Source organism: Bactrocera neohumeralis, chromosome 3, assembly GCF_024586455.1.
Source record: "Bactrocera neohumeralis isolate Rockhampton chromosome 3, APGP_CSIRO_Bneo_wtdbg2-racon-allhic-juicebox.fasta_v2, whole genome shotgun sequence".
In the NCBI taxonomy this organism is placed as follows: domain Eukaryota; kingdom Metazoa; phylum Arthropoda; class Insecta; order Diptera; family Tephritidae; genus Bactrocera; species Bactrocera neohumeralis.
In genome coordinates, this window is record NC_065920.1 from 16,995,098 (window position 1) to 17,014,843 (window position 19,746).

Below are 19,746 nucleotides of genomic sequence, written 5' to 3' on the forward strand. Positions count from 1 at the left end.
TACAACAACTTGCATTATATGCAATATACTCTCGTTTAATATGTGTACTTCTATGTTCCGCTTGTGAGTATATATGTATGTACCTACACTTGTAGTATGTGCTATTAAAAAATCAATTTATTTAATGTATTGTGATGTGAAGAGATTCTTATAGAATTACAGAGACCACCCACAGTCTAAACTGTTAACAGATATACAGATATGTATGGTACGGACACTTATGTGGTATGAAGTGACAAAGAAAGGCAAGTTATAGTTACAAAATGGAGGAGTACATTACAGATATCGTTGGTCGATGTGTGATTATTATTAGAAAATTATATTTTTTTTTTATGGAACCCAGAATAAAAATTTATTCGAGATCACGCCTAGGTGAGCTAACTCATACACCTCATTGCCCACTCTTAGTGTGGATGTTAGAAAATATAGTGATAATATTTACTCCGACTGTAGTTGGGCGCATATGACTCCGGAATAAATATCACGACTGACCATTCTCATTCAGTGGAATAAATACCCTGCTTATGACTGACCATGCTCTCATTCAGTGGCCCTGAAAATTGGTCAGTACCAATTGGCAGTGCGGTAAGGACACACTAATGGTATTATTCTCTAATTTTGTTCTAGTGTGACTTCTTTTTGTTTCACAGCCACCAAACTTAAAAAAACCCACGTCACTCCAGGGGCTACTGCTCCCCGTGGTACCAGGTTAAAGTCTTTGGTATTGACCTTGTAGCCGAAACTACGACCAGTTTTAGTCCCTGGACTGAATCTTAGAAGAGATCGTCTCCACTCACGGAGGCCTACCCGCAGGGGGATCATTCAGAAAAGTCTCATCGTCATAAAAAATATTTTTTTTTGTCCTAACTTGTAAAAAAATTTGAAACTCACTCCCGAGCAGAAATTTTAGTCGAACAAGAGGTCATCTTGGCCACGGAGGCGAAACCGTAGTTAAGGCAATAATGTTCTTTGGTGTATTCGTCTGGTGGAAGGTGCTCGAAGAGCATACACTCGCTAAGAAGTTTAAATACCTCCAAAGATCGGGTGCCCTACGGACTACATCAATAATGCCTATTGAACCCATTCTACACATATCTCCTGTGGATATTGCCGGCAGGTGCATTGCTGCCAAACCTGCACTAAAGCTCATTGAATCTGGGTATTTGAAAACTATACTTTGTAGATTTAGGGAATTTGTATATATAAGGGACTCCGGCCAGAGACACATTGCAATTCTCCACTACTTCAATTCCATTCCTTACAATCTAGACCACTGCTTTGCGGAACCGGCGGTTACTTCACTGCTCACACACGCGAGATTTGTGGTTGGGACGATGCCCTGAGAGAGAGATGCGGTGAGCTTCTTCACGGATGGATCGAAGTTTAGACAGAGGGTAGGAAGTGAAGTCTTCTGTCGGGGGCTCTTCATCATCTTTGGCTTCAGGCTGCCAGACCACTGTGTCTTTCAAATGTAGGTGGCTTCATTGTGATCTTACGCTCTAACCCTGGACCTACTGACCTTACATACGGTTTGTAGGCGTTGGTCGAAGACCAACTCCTCAACTGCGACTGCGAGGTCTTTCTGGCTTAGAGTGGAGCGTGGGAGATCTACTGACCTGCATGCCCTTACCAAAGTTCAAAAGATTTTTCCCATAGACTTTTGAGTGTTGTTTAAAGCATTTCCTTCGCGATTGTCTGTATTTAATTGGGATTTCATATACTTATAAGGGACCACGAACAAAATATTGTTCCATTCTTCCGCTTATTGATGGACAAAACTCCAGACGAGTATTTAATAAAAAGCTTATTATATTTTTTTATTCAACGAAAAAATAAATTTCACTTTGAACATGCGCTAAGAAAACAAAATTCCAAACAAGTCAAAAACAACAAACATTCTGGCGCTACGGTAACAACATATATGATACTACAAAGAAGAACAATATAACAACAAATATTATTTTACACATTTATGCATAAAGGAAGCAATTGCAATGAAACAACCGTTCTAATTGCACTAATTCAGCGCTGACCGCATACCACAAGCGCACACGCCCTGCTCCGACAACTTGCAATTGATGAACTTCTGTCACCACATACATACACATGTACTCCTAGACATGAGTGCACTTTAAATGCTCGTTCGCCCGCTAAAGAAATTTCCAACAAAAACTTCCTGTCAGCAGGTGGTCCATCAAAGCAACGACCTAAGCGCCAGTGCAGATTTCCGCTTATTTAAATACTTATGTATAAATATATGCCTGCTACTCCACCAAAGCACCTGCTCGATGCAAGACAGCTTGCTCCAAACACCCACCACACTCCATTATTTGCTCATTTCTCTCTTGGCAGCCTCTACCTTAACGCATACTTCGGCGACTTTGTGTAACGTGGCGTTTATGTTTCGTCGCTCGTCGCTCGTAGACTCGTAAATATTTGTAGAAAACCCAAACACAAGTCAATCATTTGCACGATTCGTAAATTATGGACATTTCATAGTACACGCATATTTCCAAATTAAATTCGAATAAATTTCCATCGCCACCGTCGGCGTTGATTATGCCTGCGCTCTCAGTTAAAAAAGTTATTTCGGCAAATATCGAAGTATTTAGGTAGCGATGTATGCTTGCAAGTACCTCGATCGCTTTATATGTAGATGCATGGCTGAAACGATCGATATAATTGATAGTTGATTTATGGTCTTGTGGATTTGCATACATACAAATCGATGAAAATATATACGCATGTACTTAATTTTGTTAAAAAATGCCTCACTATTTCGCAAATTGAGTTGTGTCCCTGTAGGAAATTAGAAAGGAGACAAAAAATATTCTTTTCAATTAATTAACTCGAGGTTCCCGGCTTTCTGATCAGTCAGTTTAATGGTTTTCAAGTTTTTCTCACATAAAACCACTTGGGATTGACTCAGTCTGCCCTCCTGCGGGAAGGAGGTAAGATTCGCTTGGCGTAGGAGGCGACTAAAATCCAATATGTACCATCACTGTTATTTGGCTTGTGTCGAAATTTCAGCATAGTCTTGTCAGAAATAGTGCTATAATACTCAGCTTGAACTGATATTATAGGCTTTGAATGAGATTCCTTCCAATGAAAAGTCATTTGAATTCAAACGACAAATGTCACCAGTCATTGAGTTTGATGGATTCTCAACTGGTAGTAGCAAAAGACGCAAGGTCTGAGCGGAGACTTAAGTCTAGTACCATGGGAAGCAGTAAGCCCTTGGCGTTCGCTCCAATCTGGGTTTGGCCCTTGGAGAGATTCGTGATGGGTGTGGTTTTTGCCTAAAGGCAAGTAGAATTGAAAATTCAGTTCAGTTTGGAGTCGCACTGCGACCGGATGCCGAACCTAAAGCAGGACAGAGGTTTTAGGTCGGCCTCGAACCCGACCAAGGTGGAAAAGGTGTTCTTCCACCTGACCAATTTGATCTGAATAATGCAAAAAGCTTGTGTTATTTGAAGCCCTGATCAACGCATTGTTTTGATCTATGTGCTTTTTAGTCAAGTAAAACACTACAACTGTTGACCCAGACAGCAAATTTGTGTTCTCTAGGTTTTCAGCGCATAGGTTTCAGCGTGTTTTTTCAACCGCCTGACACTTTTTTTTAAATATTTCTCTTTTTTATGGCAGATTAATGTGTTTTCGGCAATTTCATTTCACATAAAATCCCTTGAGTTGGAGCCGGTCTGCAAATATATTGTCTCTTAGTCTGAAGTTTAAGAAAATTCAGATGCTTTTCTTCAAGATTTCTCTTCTTAAGCTTTCGACTTTTCCACTCCTCTTCGTTTCTCCTTCTTGCCAATTCCGCAGACTCTTAATGGACTTTCTAAATAATTAATTCAGCTATTTTAGGAAACTTGCAACCACTTTTTGCCCAATACACACCATCACCCTTATCGACATTTAAGGGTGGGACGCAGCCGTGGGAATAGAGATGCAGTGGGCTTCTTCATGAATGGATCGAAGTTAAGAGAGAGAGAAGGAAGTGAAAGAGATTGAGTTAACGACTTCAACTTGAACACTTTCATCAGATCGCTTTTTGAACAGTATCTTTCAGATAGACTGCTTCCAAGATTATAACGTTAATAAAAGACATTATCTATTATGGTCTATAGAACAATATCTTACTACTTTCTCTCTCACAAAAATTTTCAGAAAAATAAGAAAATTTTAAAGGATCCCTTTCCAAAAAATATCGAAAATATTCCTACCACACCGCTGAGTTTTGACTCAATTTCGTTCAACACGGATATTGATCAAAAATCGATGCAATTTTAATGATTGATTGATGGCGATGTTTTCTTTTCCAATTAATCTTCCGATTGGAGGCGCATCCAAAAACAATGTGTGGGATGTATGAGCGCCGCCTTCACCACACCTGCTGCATGAGAGTTCGTTGCTACAACACATGCATAACTGTATGTGGGAGTAAGCATGTGTGCGTGTGTGTGTGTGGCGCACACGTCAGTTGCCTGAATTGGCAGTTGGACGTAAATTAATTCGTTGTTTTATGAACGCAGCAATCGTTTGGCTGTATTAGTGTTTGTCGACAGCCAATTCACACTTCCTGATTTTTAATATTTCCAGCATATAACTCTTTGGCTGCAAGCGACTTCGTCTACATCTATTTATTATTGTATTATATTTGTAATTTCCTTTTTTTCAATCGTTTTTTGTTGTTTTGTTACACTTGCGAGTCAGCCGCCTGTCTGCCGTCTGCCGTTGTCTGGCTGGCGTTCAATTTTTGCTCCAAAACAATTCACACTTGCATTCAACACCGGACTGTATTGGAGATTTATTACTTTTTAAAAGGCCCGTCTAGGCGTATGTGTTTGTAGAACTCTTTCTTGGCTTGTCTTACCTAGTTGTTGTTGTTGTAACAATGTTGCGTTCTTGCGTTTACTGTTTGCTTACGAAATTCATGAATGAATTGTAGCAACAATATTGTTGCATGAAATTTTCATCAATGAATAAATGTACTGGTGGCATGATTGAATGGCCGAACGTGGTGGGTGTGCTTGGCGTTGTTTGTGGAGTAGATTGGAAGTCACTCAAGTTGCTTGAGATTAATGGCGTAGATGAGTGTTAGAAGGTGCTGCGACTTTGCGGCGCGTTTTTGTTAGCAAATGAGTGTTTTCAAGCAATTATTTTTTATTTAAAAAATTTCAATTAAAAATTTTAAATTATAGGAATAATAAATATTTAGAGATCATATTGAGACGAAATTTTGTTATTATTATTTAATTTGTAAAATTTTATTTTGTATTACAATTTATTTACTAATTTAATTATTTCTGTTTTTTTTTCAGGTTAGTGATGCTTTTTCATGTAGTTAAACGATGTAAGGTGAGTGTTTTCTTAGACTCAATAACATTTTTTCTAATTATACACTGAATGGGGTATATTAAAACAAAACGTCGGAGAGCCTTTAGAATATATATTGGGTAGTCAAAAAAGTCTTTTCGTGTTTCTAATCAAACTTCAACTTTTTTTTTATTTATAATGAACTTAATGAACCAAATATGTACCATTTTGGACCACCACTTTTTGCCATTTTTTTGCTAGAGACATTATTCCATCAGTGTTAAACTTTTCTGGTTTCTCAACGAAAAACTGCGGCAAGTAATTTTCACAGACTTCTCTTGAGGCCAACTTAACTCCCTTAAGAGCATTCTGCATTGACCCAAACAAATGGTAGTCCGGTGGTACAAGGTCAGGGCTATATGGTGGATGCATCAAAACTTCCCAGCCAAGCTCTCCCAGTTTTTGCCGAGTCATCAAAAATGTGTGTGGTCTAGCATTGTCCTAATGGAAGACGAAGCCCTATCAATTGATCAGTTCTGCCCGTTTTGTTTGATTGCTTGCTTCAATCTCATTACTTGTTGACAGTAAAATGTAGAATCAACCCTTCGACCAGACTGGAGCAGCTCGCAGTGATGATTCCTTTCCGATCTTAGCAAATACGCAGCATAACCTTTCGAGGCGTCAATTCTGGCTTTGTGACCATTTGTTGAGCTTCACCATGCTTGGACTATGATCTTTTTCGCACATTATTGTCGTATTTGATCCACTTTTCGAAATAAGAAGAAATGGTTCGATTTCAATTCGTTTCAGCAAAGAATCGCAGATGTTAATTCGGTCCATTACATTTTTCACAGACAATTCCAATGGTACCCAGAATGGAGCTTCTTTTGGTAGGCAGCCTTTTTTAAATGGTTCAAAACCTTTTGATGGTGAATGTTAAGTTCCTTGGCGAGGTCCTCTCTGGTTTGGTACAGCAGTTTTCTGTTACTAAGGTAGCTCCGCACCACAGCTCTGAGGTAGTCGGGGGTTTTAAGGCTTTTTTCGAGAGTGTGGATCATATCCAACCTTCTAGCGCTGTTGAAGGCGTTCCGGACATCTACTGTCGCCAGTAACACTATTATTTTGTATGTAGCTTTTCGATGGTAAACTGGGGGGTTTGCGGCGGTCTTTAAGTCTGTTCTGGATCACCAACTCTTTTAAGAAAAAACTGTGCAGGCACACCTTTAATGTTATTAAAAGCTTCTCTAAAGATGATCTAACCGTCGAGATAAATACATGAATGCTGGGCATTCAGAACAAGGAAGAATAGGGAAAAGTAACCATATAGTAAGCTTTTCGACTGCGTTAGGCCTTTAGCGCTTTATCCAGCAGTGATTTTCCTAGGCTGAATAAGCGCTGAGAGCGGAAAATTGTATATGGAGTTGCAGTCTAAGTATTACAGAACGCTTTTCACTCAGCGCTTTATTTAGCAGTCACTTTCCTAAGCTGAATATACGCAGAAGTGGAAAAATTGGTATAGAGTTACTGTAGTAAGCTTTTCACCTACGTGAGGCATTCAGCGCTCTATTCAGCAGCCATTTTCCCTAGCTGAATATGCGCTGAAAGTGGAAAACTTGTTATGGAGTTGTGGTCCAAAGGCTTTAGCAAACTTTTCGGCTGCGATAGGCATTCAGCGCTGTATTCAGAAAACATTTTCCTATGCTGAATGTGCGCTGAATGCGGAAAACTTGATTTGGAATTGCAATCTAAGTACTACTGTAAGTTTTTCGCCTGCCTTAGGCATTCAACGCTTTATTCAGCAGTCATTTTCTACGCTGAATAAGCGCTGAAAACGGAAAACTTGGTATGAATTGTAGTCTAAGTATTATTTTTATTAAAGAATTTGAAAATATTTCATTATCCGATAATTTAAACTAATAAGAATTTTTAGAAATATATGCATATACATACATACATATGTATATTTTGAACTAGCCTACAGCTTTCTCAAACTGTATCGACTTCTTTGAGTTGCATACAAATTTGAATTGGCTGTTTATTGACCAGTTAACATTTCTACATGTAAATTTGTGCCCTTATCTACCCTACGACATTGTATATATTGTATGTGTATGTATGTATGATTGTATTCATTTGCCTGATTCGGCCTCAGAAAGAAATTATGTGGGGTAAAACATATTTTTATCGATATTTACATATAAATATGTGTATGTTTGTTACATAGTACATATGTGGACGTATGTATATATATTTACGTACACATGTTCGAATTTTGCATAGATTGTCCACTTAAGATTAAGACCTGAATAATTTATATACATTTCATATGATTTTAATTGTTTGCAATGGCCACCAAGTTAACATAATACTTTGTGGGGCAGACAAACTGCCGCACAAAGCCACACACATGAGCAGCATCAACAACAGCAAAAATGGCAACATTATGCAAAAACAATGGCGTACAAAATGCAACAACAAAAAGCAAGAAAATTAAACGGCAAAAGATAAGCAAATAAGCAAATGAGAACAAAAGGAGCAGCGGACAGTGTGTGCAAAAACATTGTGGACCGCTGCTATCATAAATAAAAGCAAAATTACACGAGATCGGCGCTATGTAGTTATGTACATTTTTACGTACACTCCTATACATTCATACATAATTATGTTCATTCATGCAGACTCATATGCAAAATGTTAGGCGGCCAACAATGGAATTCATAGAAGCAAAAACGTGGAGAACTTGTGTATGAGAAAGCTTCAAGAACTGAAATGTAAAAAACCACTCGACAAAGCTTCTATAATGGCCAAGTGCAACCTAAGTGCACATCAGCAACAACAAAAATATACTTACAAATAACTACAGCTTTTGTAGAGGAACAAGCAGTGACACATTTTAAGCAAAAATGTTTGTTAGGATATTCATAACGGCACCTATAAGCTACAGTGGTTCGATCTAAACAATCAACAAACAACCAAATTTCTTGAAGATACTTGGACGAAAAAAGCTTTCCATACAAGCAGTTAATTCCGATCGTTCAATTTGTATGTCAGATATATGGTTTAGTGGTTCGATATCGCCGATTCCGACAAAAAAACAGCTTCTTGGAGAAAAAAGGATGTGTGCCCCATTTTAGATCGATATCTCAAAAGCTCAAGGAATTTCTTAAAAGATTTTTTAGATGTGGAAAAGGAAGAATCATCTATATCAGATAAGTACTTCGAAGTGGGTGCTTGGGGAAGTATTTTTGTTTGCTTCACTTTAGACATGGCAATATATTTAGTTCCAAGCAAATCAGAGAATAAACAACGGCTCGAACTGGCGGCAGCTGGAGAATCATCATCCGAATTTTCTTCTTTCTGTCCACTAGCCTGTAGTAACTTAATAAGCCAAATACATTGAAAGCACTTATTAAGATAGTCTTTAATTCGCCATCTCTTGTAAAGAGGAGAATCGAACAAGCCACTGGTATAACTCAAATAAATTTGGTATAATCATCTTGAGTAAGAATGGAAAGGGTACACAAAAAAAGAAAGGAAAGATGAAGGATCTTCATAGGAGCAGTATTTGATAAGGCAGGCTTTAATTCGACATCGCTTGGAAAGGTGCGATCAAACAAAGAACTGGTATAACTATAATTAATTTGGTATAATCAACTAGAGTTAGAATAGAAAGCGATAGATGATGACAGATAGATGAAGAACTTCATAGAAGCAGTTTTTGATTAGCAAAACCTTTGAAAGTGACGAATCGAAAAAATAATGGTATAATTTAATTGATATAAATATATTAGTATAATGAAATAAAGAGAGTCAACCTTAAACTACTTTATTGTTTTTTTCGGCTTTGAATTTAGGAGGATAACTTGGTTTCTGGGATAGCAAAACCTTGCAAAGCGGCGAATAAACAGGTATAAATATATTGATATAATGAAGATGGACCACTTTATGGTATTTGGACCCCTTCAAGCTTGAAAAACGGCAAATTGAAGAACTGGTATAAATATATTGGTATAAATAAACTGGTTTAAATATATTGGTATAATCAGTTAAAGATGAGCCACTTTATTGTGTTTGAACTTTTGACTTCATGGAAAGCGGCGAAAACTGGTATAATTAAATTGGTATAAATACATTGGTACAATAAAATAAAGATGGACAACTTTTTATATTTGAATATTTGCAATTATGGAAAGAGGCGTATTGAAAAAAACTGGTATAACTAAACTGGTATAAATATATAGAAATAATAAAATAAAAATTAACCACTTGAAACTACCTTATTTTAGTAGTTCGTATTTTAATTCAACTGAATAACTTTGTATCTGGGCTCACATATTGTGAAAGAAATCGCAAAAATCATCACCAGGCCCTTCTGACTTTAGTAGAACTTTCTGAACTTCATTATGTACTACTATTCAGAAGGTGTTCATACCTTGCAGTTTATTTTCCATATTTTCGAACCCGTGTTAATTTTGTTTCAGGCTCATTAACATTTTTACTAGTCAACTGTATTTATGAATTTTTTATATGTACCTTTATATGTTTGCGTGCCTCCTGGCTATATATTACACTATAAGCATATAAACATAACTAAATATAAGACCTACGAGTGGCATGGTCCCTTTGCATACTCATATTTTCATATTCCTGCGCATGGCTGCGGCCATTGTCCATTTCGACTCATTCCCAGTGAATACTTTGAGTGGCGCCTAAACGTGTAGACACCAAGCATTGTTCCTATTCATTTTACCGCGCTACCAAGTACACATTCACATACATTATATATACATATGTATGTATAGCATATAAACGTATATACATACATATATAGTACTTCCACACACATGCATATCCGTCTCATTGTCTCACTTTACAACAACTTTTTTTCATATTTCCTTTAAGTCTCCGCGTCTGTTTTGCAAAAATTATATGAAAATTATACAAAAGCCACTCATAAAAGTTTTCTCGTTTATCTGCGAGCCTCAGAGACGCTTGTGCTGCCGACGACGCTTCGCTTCATAAATTTGCCTGCCGTCATTTTGTAGCACGTTGACGCTATTTTCTTACTACATTTAATTTTTTTCCATATAAATACTATATATTTATATTCTATAGTTTTGCTTTCTTATCTTTCCGGTTACTTGAATGTGTTGGGCCCTTATGGCACACACACATACATATGCTTATATTTATATGCAAAACATGGCTGTTTGTCACTTTTGCGGGCGGGCGGTATTACGTGCAGATTTATGAGCGCCGACTATATGAAATGCTAAATGCAGCCAACTTCAATGAGCGCCCATGTGCTACTTTCAAAGGCATAGAAAGCGTGTGCTTTTGAGGGATTTTTACATAAAAAATTTGCTATAAAAAATCAATGAAGTGAATAGTAGTTCAGCGTTCAAGCATAGTTGAGTAGCAAATAAATGGTTCGGCTAGGTTAGGTTAGGATAGATGGCTAGTCTAGAGAGATTGCACGTCGACTGCTTTATGTAGACCTTTGTGAAGCAATTAATGGCTCAGGAGTCAATTTTTTCGTAATCAAATGGCATCCAATGTCTACCTAAGCGTTTACTCCAGTCTATTATTAAAGTTTGAGTTTTAGTTGGAAGAAACTTAATAAGAATCCCGTTATTTTAGCTTCCGCACTTCAAATAGGCTCAAGTTTTTGGTTCCTTTCCAACAACATGTGATCGACAACTAGGGCGCTTCGAAGTACTTGAGATTTTCGTTTTCGAAAAAAATCGACAAATAATTAAAAATTATATTAATTAATAAAAATTAATTTAACTAAAAATTAATTCGAAAACGTAGAATGCTCCACAGAAAAATTTTATTAAAATTAATTAATAAAAATTATATAATTTATATAAATTATATTAATTAATAAAAATTAATTTATTTAAAAATTAAAGATTAATTAATTATTTTTAATTATTTAATATAATTTATATTATTTTTTTTTTAATTTTTTTTTAATTTAATTTTTCTGTTGTGTCTTATAAGTTTTCTAATTTAATTTTTTTTTTTTAATTTTAATAGTCTTTTATATTTTATATACATTTTTTTTCATGAATGCTTTTAAACTCACAAAATTTATCTCTTATTTAAGTCATTATTGCATTCCCTATATACATACATACATACATATGTATGTACATACGAAGAAGCTATGTATTGATTGTTATGACGAACGAATAACGAACAATTGCCACAACCAAATGTCAACAAATATGAAACCAAAAATATTTATGGACTCTCTAAAACAGCCAGGCAAATCTATGTGTTAATACACATGTAAATATGTCTGCAGGTATGTGTGTGTGCGCCTAAGCAGAAAAATCACAGCACATCAATACTCCACAGAAATATATCGCTTAATAAATAGATACATAAATAAATCTGTTTCTCTTCACTGGCTGCCGGGCTGACTGTTGCACGCTGCCCACAAAGCTGTCATATGGTAAAGCCCTATCGGAAATAATATATATTCGACAACAACAAATAACAAACAGCGATGACGAAGAGACATTGCAGCTGAAAAAATGAAGACAATAAAATAAACATAAATAATTAAAACGATACAGAGCAAATAAAACATTTAAACTGTCACAACGAACCACTGTTTGGCCTGCCGTCCGTCTGTTCGTCTTTATGTCCGTCCGTTTGACTGTTTGGCTGTCTGTTTGACTGCGATGCTTCCACAGCGAAAGCTTACACTCTCACACACACACACACACACACAGAACTGCACGCTCGTAAATAGCCATTAATAGTCGAACGAAGGAAAATTCGAAAATTCACCGATCACATTTTGTTTCAATTAATTTATGAGCGCGCGAATCAGTTCAACGTCCAAACGCTTTGAACGATCCAACAACTGCGTGTGACTGGCTGACAAGCGAGCGCGCTAACAACAAACATATGTATGGATGGATTGCTGGGAGAGTGGGGTTTGATGAGATGATTTGGCTGTGTGTTTGTTGGCGGAGTTCGTTTTGTTGTTGTTGCTGCTGCTACTGGCTATGACAGGCGGCAAATGATTGTTGCTGGCGCTGCATTTGCGGCAATTTTTCTGCTTGTTACTACTTTTTGTTGTTGTTACGGTTGTTGTTGTAATTTGTTGTTGTTTTTAATTCCTTTTGGTTTTGTTGTTGTTTGTATTTTTATTGGTTATAGGTTTTAAATTTGTTGTTGTTGTTATTATTGTAGTTGTTTGTAATTATTTTTTGCTTTTTGTTGTTGTTAGTTTTATTGGTTATAGGTTTTAAATTTGTTGTTGTTGTTGTTGTTGTTATTGTTGGTTTAGTTTTACTTTGAATTGCTGTTGCTTCTGTTGTTGTTGTTTGTTCTATTATCTTTGCTATTATTTTTGTTGTTGTTCTCATGAGTTTGTGTTGTTGTTGCTGTTTTTGCTATTGATTTTTTTTTTTTTTTATTTCGGTAGTTAATTTTGCTGTTGTTGTTGTACTTCATGTGGTTGTTGTTCTTGTTGTTCTATTGTCTTTGCTATTGTTGTTGTTTGTTCTATTGTCTTTGTTATTGTTGTTGTTGTTGCCCGGAGCATTCGTTATTGTTATGTTGCCTTTGATATTGTTGTTGTCATAAGCTTTTGTTGTAATTGTTAAAGTTGTTATTATTAATGCTGTTGTTGTTCTTGCAGTCATTTTACTACGCATTACTTCTGTTGCATGTCGGCTAATTGTTGTCTGATCTGCACGCTAACAGCAACAATCTGCAACGCTGACTCATTTTGCTGCTCTTAATACCGGCAGTTCCAATAACCAGCTGCGACGCACAACGTCTGCTTTTGTAGCATGTGGCATGTTGTTACTTGCCTCATTTAGCCGTTTGCTTTGTGCTCTAAATACTTGCTTATATAATATTATTAGCTTACATATGTTGTAAGTGTCTCTCTTTGCTCTGCCACATGTTTTTGCCTCAGTAGCCCCTTACCGCTCACTTTAACCAAATCTGTCTGAGAAGCTTTCTTCAGCACAAAAATATTTTGTCTCACATTTCATTCAAATATTTTTTTATTTTTATTGAATTTCGAAAATTTTGAAATAAAATTTTAAAACTAAACTTTTCTCATATAAACTCAAACTTATGTACATATGTATGTATGTATGTTATGTAAGTGCGTTTGTTTGAAACGTTTGCTATTGAAAAATACGAATAATTTTTATTTTGAAAAATTGTCTACTCAAAAAATGTACAGCTATGACAACAATGTGTGCAATATGGGTCGCACATTTGTCGGCGTTCATACCCCATAAGCATAAGTAGATACTTATTTAAGTTTTCATTTATATATACATATATGTAAATGTGTATGCATGTTTTTTGTCTGTGCATAAGTATGCATAAAATTATTTGTGTAAGCTCATGAATGTTGCCACTTTGTTGGCCTGTCAAAATATTTAGACAAATATTTTCATAGCGCACTACGCAGCATTTACACATATAAACATACATATACTATATATGTATATGTACATATCTATATACATTGTATATCTATAGATTTTAGTTAAGCAGTTGGTAATGCCAGGAACTTGATATAAATTCTATAAGAAAAGTATGTAAAATTAGGCGCCATGCCGTTAGTATGTACATATATTTGAAGTGAATACATACATATGTACATATATATTTTTGAGTACACATAGGAGTACAATCCAGACTCAACGCCAATTTTTATGCCACAAATCACACAGTCTGGCATTTTTTCAACTTAGAAATACTTTTTATATTGAAAAGCATAGAAATCTGAAGAAAAATATATATCGAACTATATTTATATGCTGAACAGGGTATATTAAGTTTGCCACAATGTTTATATTCTCAAAAGGAAGCACTGGTGACCCTGTAAAATTTATACTACATATGTACATGACGATCAACATGATGAGCTGCGTTGTTTTAGCTTTGTCTGTCTATTCATCTGTCTCTATATACTATGTACATGTGCAAACTTGTCCCACGGTTTTTGCAAACGTCTGTTTCTTCCCAAGAAGCTGCTCATTTGTCAGAACCGTCGATATCGGACCACTAAAACATATAGCTGTCACACAAACTGATCGATCAAAATTAAATTCTTATAAGGAAAACTTGCTTGTTTGATAACATATCTTAACAAAATTTGGCGAACAATATCTTCCAAGACAAGGCTACATGACAATGAATATATTTTTTAGATCAAGCTACTATAGCATATAAGTAGCTGCCATACAAACCGACCATTGAAAACGAAGTCCTCGTATGTACAACTTTTTTACTTGACGAGATATCTTCACGAAATTTAACGTAAACTATTTTCCAAAGCAATTATGCGATATTTGAAGAAATTTTCCAGATCAGATTACTATATCAAATAACTGTCATAGAGCGATTAAAATCTAATTCGTGTAAAAAAAAACTTTTTTAGTTAAAGAGATATCTTCACGAAATTTGACATTGATTGTTGGCTGAGACAGTTCTACAATATCTGAATTTTTTTTTTCATCCGATCACTATAACACATAACTGAACTGAACGACCAAAACCAAATTCTTTTATGGAAACTTCATTATTTATGAATGGTATTCAAGCTACATTGTGGCCGAGACAAAAGAGTTTTCTTGTTTTGCTTTAAAACCAATTTTAAATAATAAAATCTAAATAGTTTTCAATAAAGCTCAATAAAAGTGTTCTTAGTTCTCTGGTAACCGATTTCAACATTCATACATCTCATCCGGTTTGAAAAATTATCCAGATATGCGGGTATCCTCACAAGGAAAGTATAATCTAAATTCAGAGCTACATAACACCAAATTAGAAGTAAATGTGTAATTAATTTACTTGAAGAAAATCCAGAATATGGTCATATACTAAAGTCTACGAAAAGCAATGAGAAGCAGGGATATTTAACTGTAATTTTCGGAAACACTGTAAATTATTAGATTAGATTAAATGAATAAATAAGGATTGCACCGCGACCTAAGACCTATTTTGTCCTCTCCTAAGTCAACGACTCACTTAGCTGTAGCATATTGATAAATTTCAATATACTGCTACTGATACGATGTGATCCATATTTGGAAACATGGATCCAAGGGCTTTTATCCTGCGTCTACAAACTGGGTTCTAGGGGTTTAGGCTTCATGTGCTTCTTGAGCTTATAATGAAAGCGAAAAGTAGCCTAAGTTAGTCTCTTTCGAGGTTGGTTATATTTTGAAACCTTTTAAGACTGTAACTACCCATTAGACACCTAGTTGCCAATACCCCTACCTGCCTACTACTTAATCCTTACGGTATGGGGATGTAAACGATACACCATATATTCCTCAGAGAACAATTTAACGTTTTAATATTTTAACTGTTTGATATCCCCTCCCTGTTTTTTTCGGCGCGCCGGCACCTTTGCCACGATATCCGGCCGATTGATCGTCCGTTTCCGATCGTGAGCATAGATTCAAGACTCATCGCCATTCATGATATCCTGGCAGTCGGAATTTTGGTGTGACATTTGGTGTGACACAGATGTCACTGACAGTCACACCAACCTAGAAACAAAATATTTCGACGAATGGGTTTTCGCGCGAAATTTAAATTAAAAAGTCTTACTGTTATTTGTTAAAAATATTTCTTTTATGACAAAGTGACATTTTAGTCTATGACACAATAGAGTCCTGATTTTTTCTCATCTTTTTCTATGGATTAAAAGGATTTGAAATAATAGTAAGGTGTCTCAAAATCTCTCCATGATCAAGTGACAAAGTGACATTATAGTCTATGACACAATACAGACATGACTTCTTATAATCTTTTTCGGTGAATTGAGATGGTGTGGGAGTATCTTATGGTCATCAAGATCTCCAACTCTATACATGTATGTATATACTAGTGCATCCGGCCACGTTTTGCTGTAGAATTCATTTAATAAACTATTCAATATAGTGAACATTTTATTTACGAATAAAGGCGAACAGGTTTCTGTCGGTATAAGAATCCAAAGAATTGTACTGGAGATTTAATTTTGAATATGTTCCTAAAAATAAATTTCATTGAAAAAAATGACGAATTTAAGGCTGCTTTCTCAATGTCTGGTTACTAGCCTTTCTGTCCAGTTGTCCGTTTAATAGATTGTCTTTAAAAAACATCAACAATGTGCATACTTAGATAACGGTGATGTCCGCTTAATAGGCCGTCCATTTAATAGAGCTTTCACTGTATTTTTAATTTATGAACTGCTTTTACTATCCTATCTTCTAAGTTGGTTCGAGCTGGCCACAGTGTGAAAAATTTTACTAAAATCGGGTTAGATGTTTAGAAGCCCATCGCGGACAAACAACGTGACACGTTAATTTTATATATAAAGATTTATATACATACATATGTACATATATACATTCATTTATATTTCCACTTTAGCTTTTTTATTACTTTAGTAAATCTTTATAAATCATTAAATACCAATTATAAAATATACATATATTTTGCTTTACCAACCGCAGCACCCTTTATATTTTGCACTGACACTAATTAATATAAATACCCATTCATATTTTATACACCATGCCACATTAACCTTTTGAATTTTTCTCGACAATATTTTTTTTTTTTGTAAGGGGCTTTAAGCTCTTTGACACCTGTCATCCTTTATGTAGCACCCCGCTGTATCCACCAATTGGCCATAAGACATGCACATATGGTATATACATACATATGTATGTACATTTATGTATACCTCCGTCTGCCTTCATTCGAGAGGCAGTTGTTGTTGTTGTTCCTTTTGTGTGCTGCATATGTGGCCAAAATTTCATTTTCAATGTTGGCAGCTCGCGTGTATCTTTCAAATTTTCGCACGCAAGCGGCAATCGTCAGCCGCCTCTGAGCGTTTATGAGCGCGTTGGCATATGTACCATATGTCTGTATGTATGGGTGTGCATGTGTTTGCTTGGCACATTTGTTGTTTCATATATAATCGTGTGTCAAAAATTGGTGTTGTCAATTTTGTTGTACACCGGCGTCACTCGTCGAAGCGCCTTCTTCCTTATCCGTTGCATAATATGTGAGTGCCAGAAAGCATAAATACATATAGACATGTATTGTATACAAGTAAATTTGCATATTTAGATATATTTTCTGTACATTTTAAGTATGTAATGTTGTGGAATAACGTTTGAGTTGAACTTTCATTTTTGATTTTTATGAGAGTTTAACAATTTCTTGATGGAAGCTGCCTTAAAAAGGGGATTTAAAGGTTTCCTACTGGACTTTCCTTTTCCAAGAGTACAATAGATCTAAGGTCGTGGTGCAATCTCCATCTATTTATCTTCCTTCTCCAACTTGTTGCAAACTTAATAAACCCTGTACAAGGTATAAAGACAATAATCTAACGTTTCTCTTGGCTGCAGAATCTAAAATTTTCTTCACAACTTCATTCTAATAGCATAAAAGGTTAGATATATAAAGAATTTTATCTTGATATTGAGCGGCGAGTTTGTATCGTAACCCGATCTGAACAATATGTTCAAAAATTATAGCATTGTCTTGGGCAATAATCCAATCCAAATTTCGTGAAGAAATTTAAATTTAAGTAAAACCTGTTGAGAGAATATAAAATACATATTAACAGCTGCTCTGTATAACATACCGTACGTTGGGCAGCATTTAAATCCACCGTTTAAATCAATTGCCTTTATTCCATAAGTATGTACCACGATATAAAAGCAAGTAAATAACTGTGTCATACTTTAGCAGTTGAAAATTCTCATTTTTATAAAGGGTACCTCGAGTTCGTATAGATGGTGTTCTGCCTGAAAGCCAGTTGTTGCCCCTTAAGGGATTGTTTACCCATCAGAATCAGAAAATGAACTCGAGCAACAATTTTATGAAAAAATCGGAATTTTGATGCTCACACAGGACTGAAATTTTACCAGCAGATCATCAAACCGGCAGAATACATACGCAAAAGCAAGACTGCTTTTATTTTATAAAAATGTATCTTGATATAAAAGAAAGTATATAACTATATCATACTTTAGCAATTAAAAACTATCAATTTTATAAAGGGTGTCTCGAGTTCGTATAGGTGATTTTCTGCCTGAAAGCCAGTTTCAGCACCTTAAGGAATTATTTAGCCATCAGTAGCAGAAAATGAACTTGAGAAACAATTTTATGAAAAAAAAGAGAACTATGATGCTGACACAGGACTGAAGTTTCACCAGCAGAATACGCGAAAAAAATGTTCTCTTATATTATAAATATATTATTAAAAGGAGTATAAAATTTTAAATGTAGGAAGGTAGACACCTAAAAGCGTTTCTAAGCGACAACTAAATCCGCTAAAAATAAGAATTTCGACTATAAAAGCGAACACCCGGAGAATACTACCGAAGATTTTGTACCCAAGCGTTGTGTACTCTTATTTAACAAATATAAATTTTTCTGACGATTAAACTATTGCCATATGATACTTAAAGACAGCTAAGCCTCATGATTATAACTTAATAATAACTGATAGGAGATTCAGTATGATTATAAACTTTCTAGCCCTACAACTTAAAACTCAGGAGGGAGTTAACGAACACACAGGAGGAACTTAGCGACGAGGATTCCCAATTTTATAGCCACTAAGCCTAAGTTACTCAGGTTAGATATATTGGAAGTTTTGATGAAATTTCGAGGGATTTCTAAGAAGATGGTGCTAATTAGTGAGCTATTAAGAGCCAATCTAGGGATTTCAAAAAATCGTAAAACTTTTTTGGCTTGCAGAACATTTAAGAGGCCTAAAAATAGTAAACAATAAATTAATATTAGAAACCAGTCCAGGAATTTAAAAAAAATGTACCACTTTCTTTCCTTACAGCACTTTTAAGAGGCCTAAAAATAATTCTTAAGCCAGCAGAAATGCAAACGATACATTGTCGTGTATTCCGATTCGTATACCCACGAAATTATTAGGTAATCTACTTTCAGAAATCCCTAATATATTCTTTTTGCAGAATAACAGGGGAGGATCTATATTTGTCCGTAGTAGCCCCTTTCTTGCTCCGTTCTTGAGATACTACGAGGTGAAGTTTGAGAAATTCTTTTAAGTTTTTGAGATGTCGATCTGAAATTTTGCGCACCTTCTTTGCTCTTTAAGATGCTGCAAATTTGTTGAAATGGCCGATATCGGACCACTATAACATATAGCCACCATACAAACTGAGCGATCAGAAAGAAGTGCTTGTATGGAAAGCTTTGTCATTTGAAGAGATATCTTCACGAAATTTGGTATTAATATTTATCTTAGGCAGTAATGTAATATTTAAAGCAAAAGATCCGATCGGAAAACTATAGCTTATAGCTGCCTTACAAACGGACTAATCCAAATGAAGTCCTTGTACAGACAACTTTTTTATTTGAAGAGATAACTATATGATATTTGCCATGAAT

At 35.4% G+C, this 19,746-nt stretch overlaps 1 protein-coding gene across 2 annotated transcripts in view; it reads right to left on the reverse strand.

Moving 5' to 3' along the window:
* LOC126752245 (homeotic protein spalt-major) overlaps positions 1-19,746 on the reverse strand; it is a 60,297-nt gene that overhangs the window by 30,861 nt on the left and 9,690 nt on the right. The gene's annotated exons all lie outside the window — the stretch shown is intronic.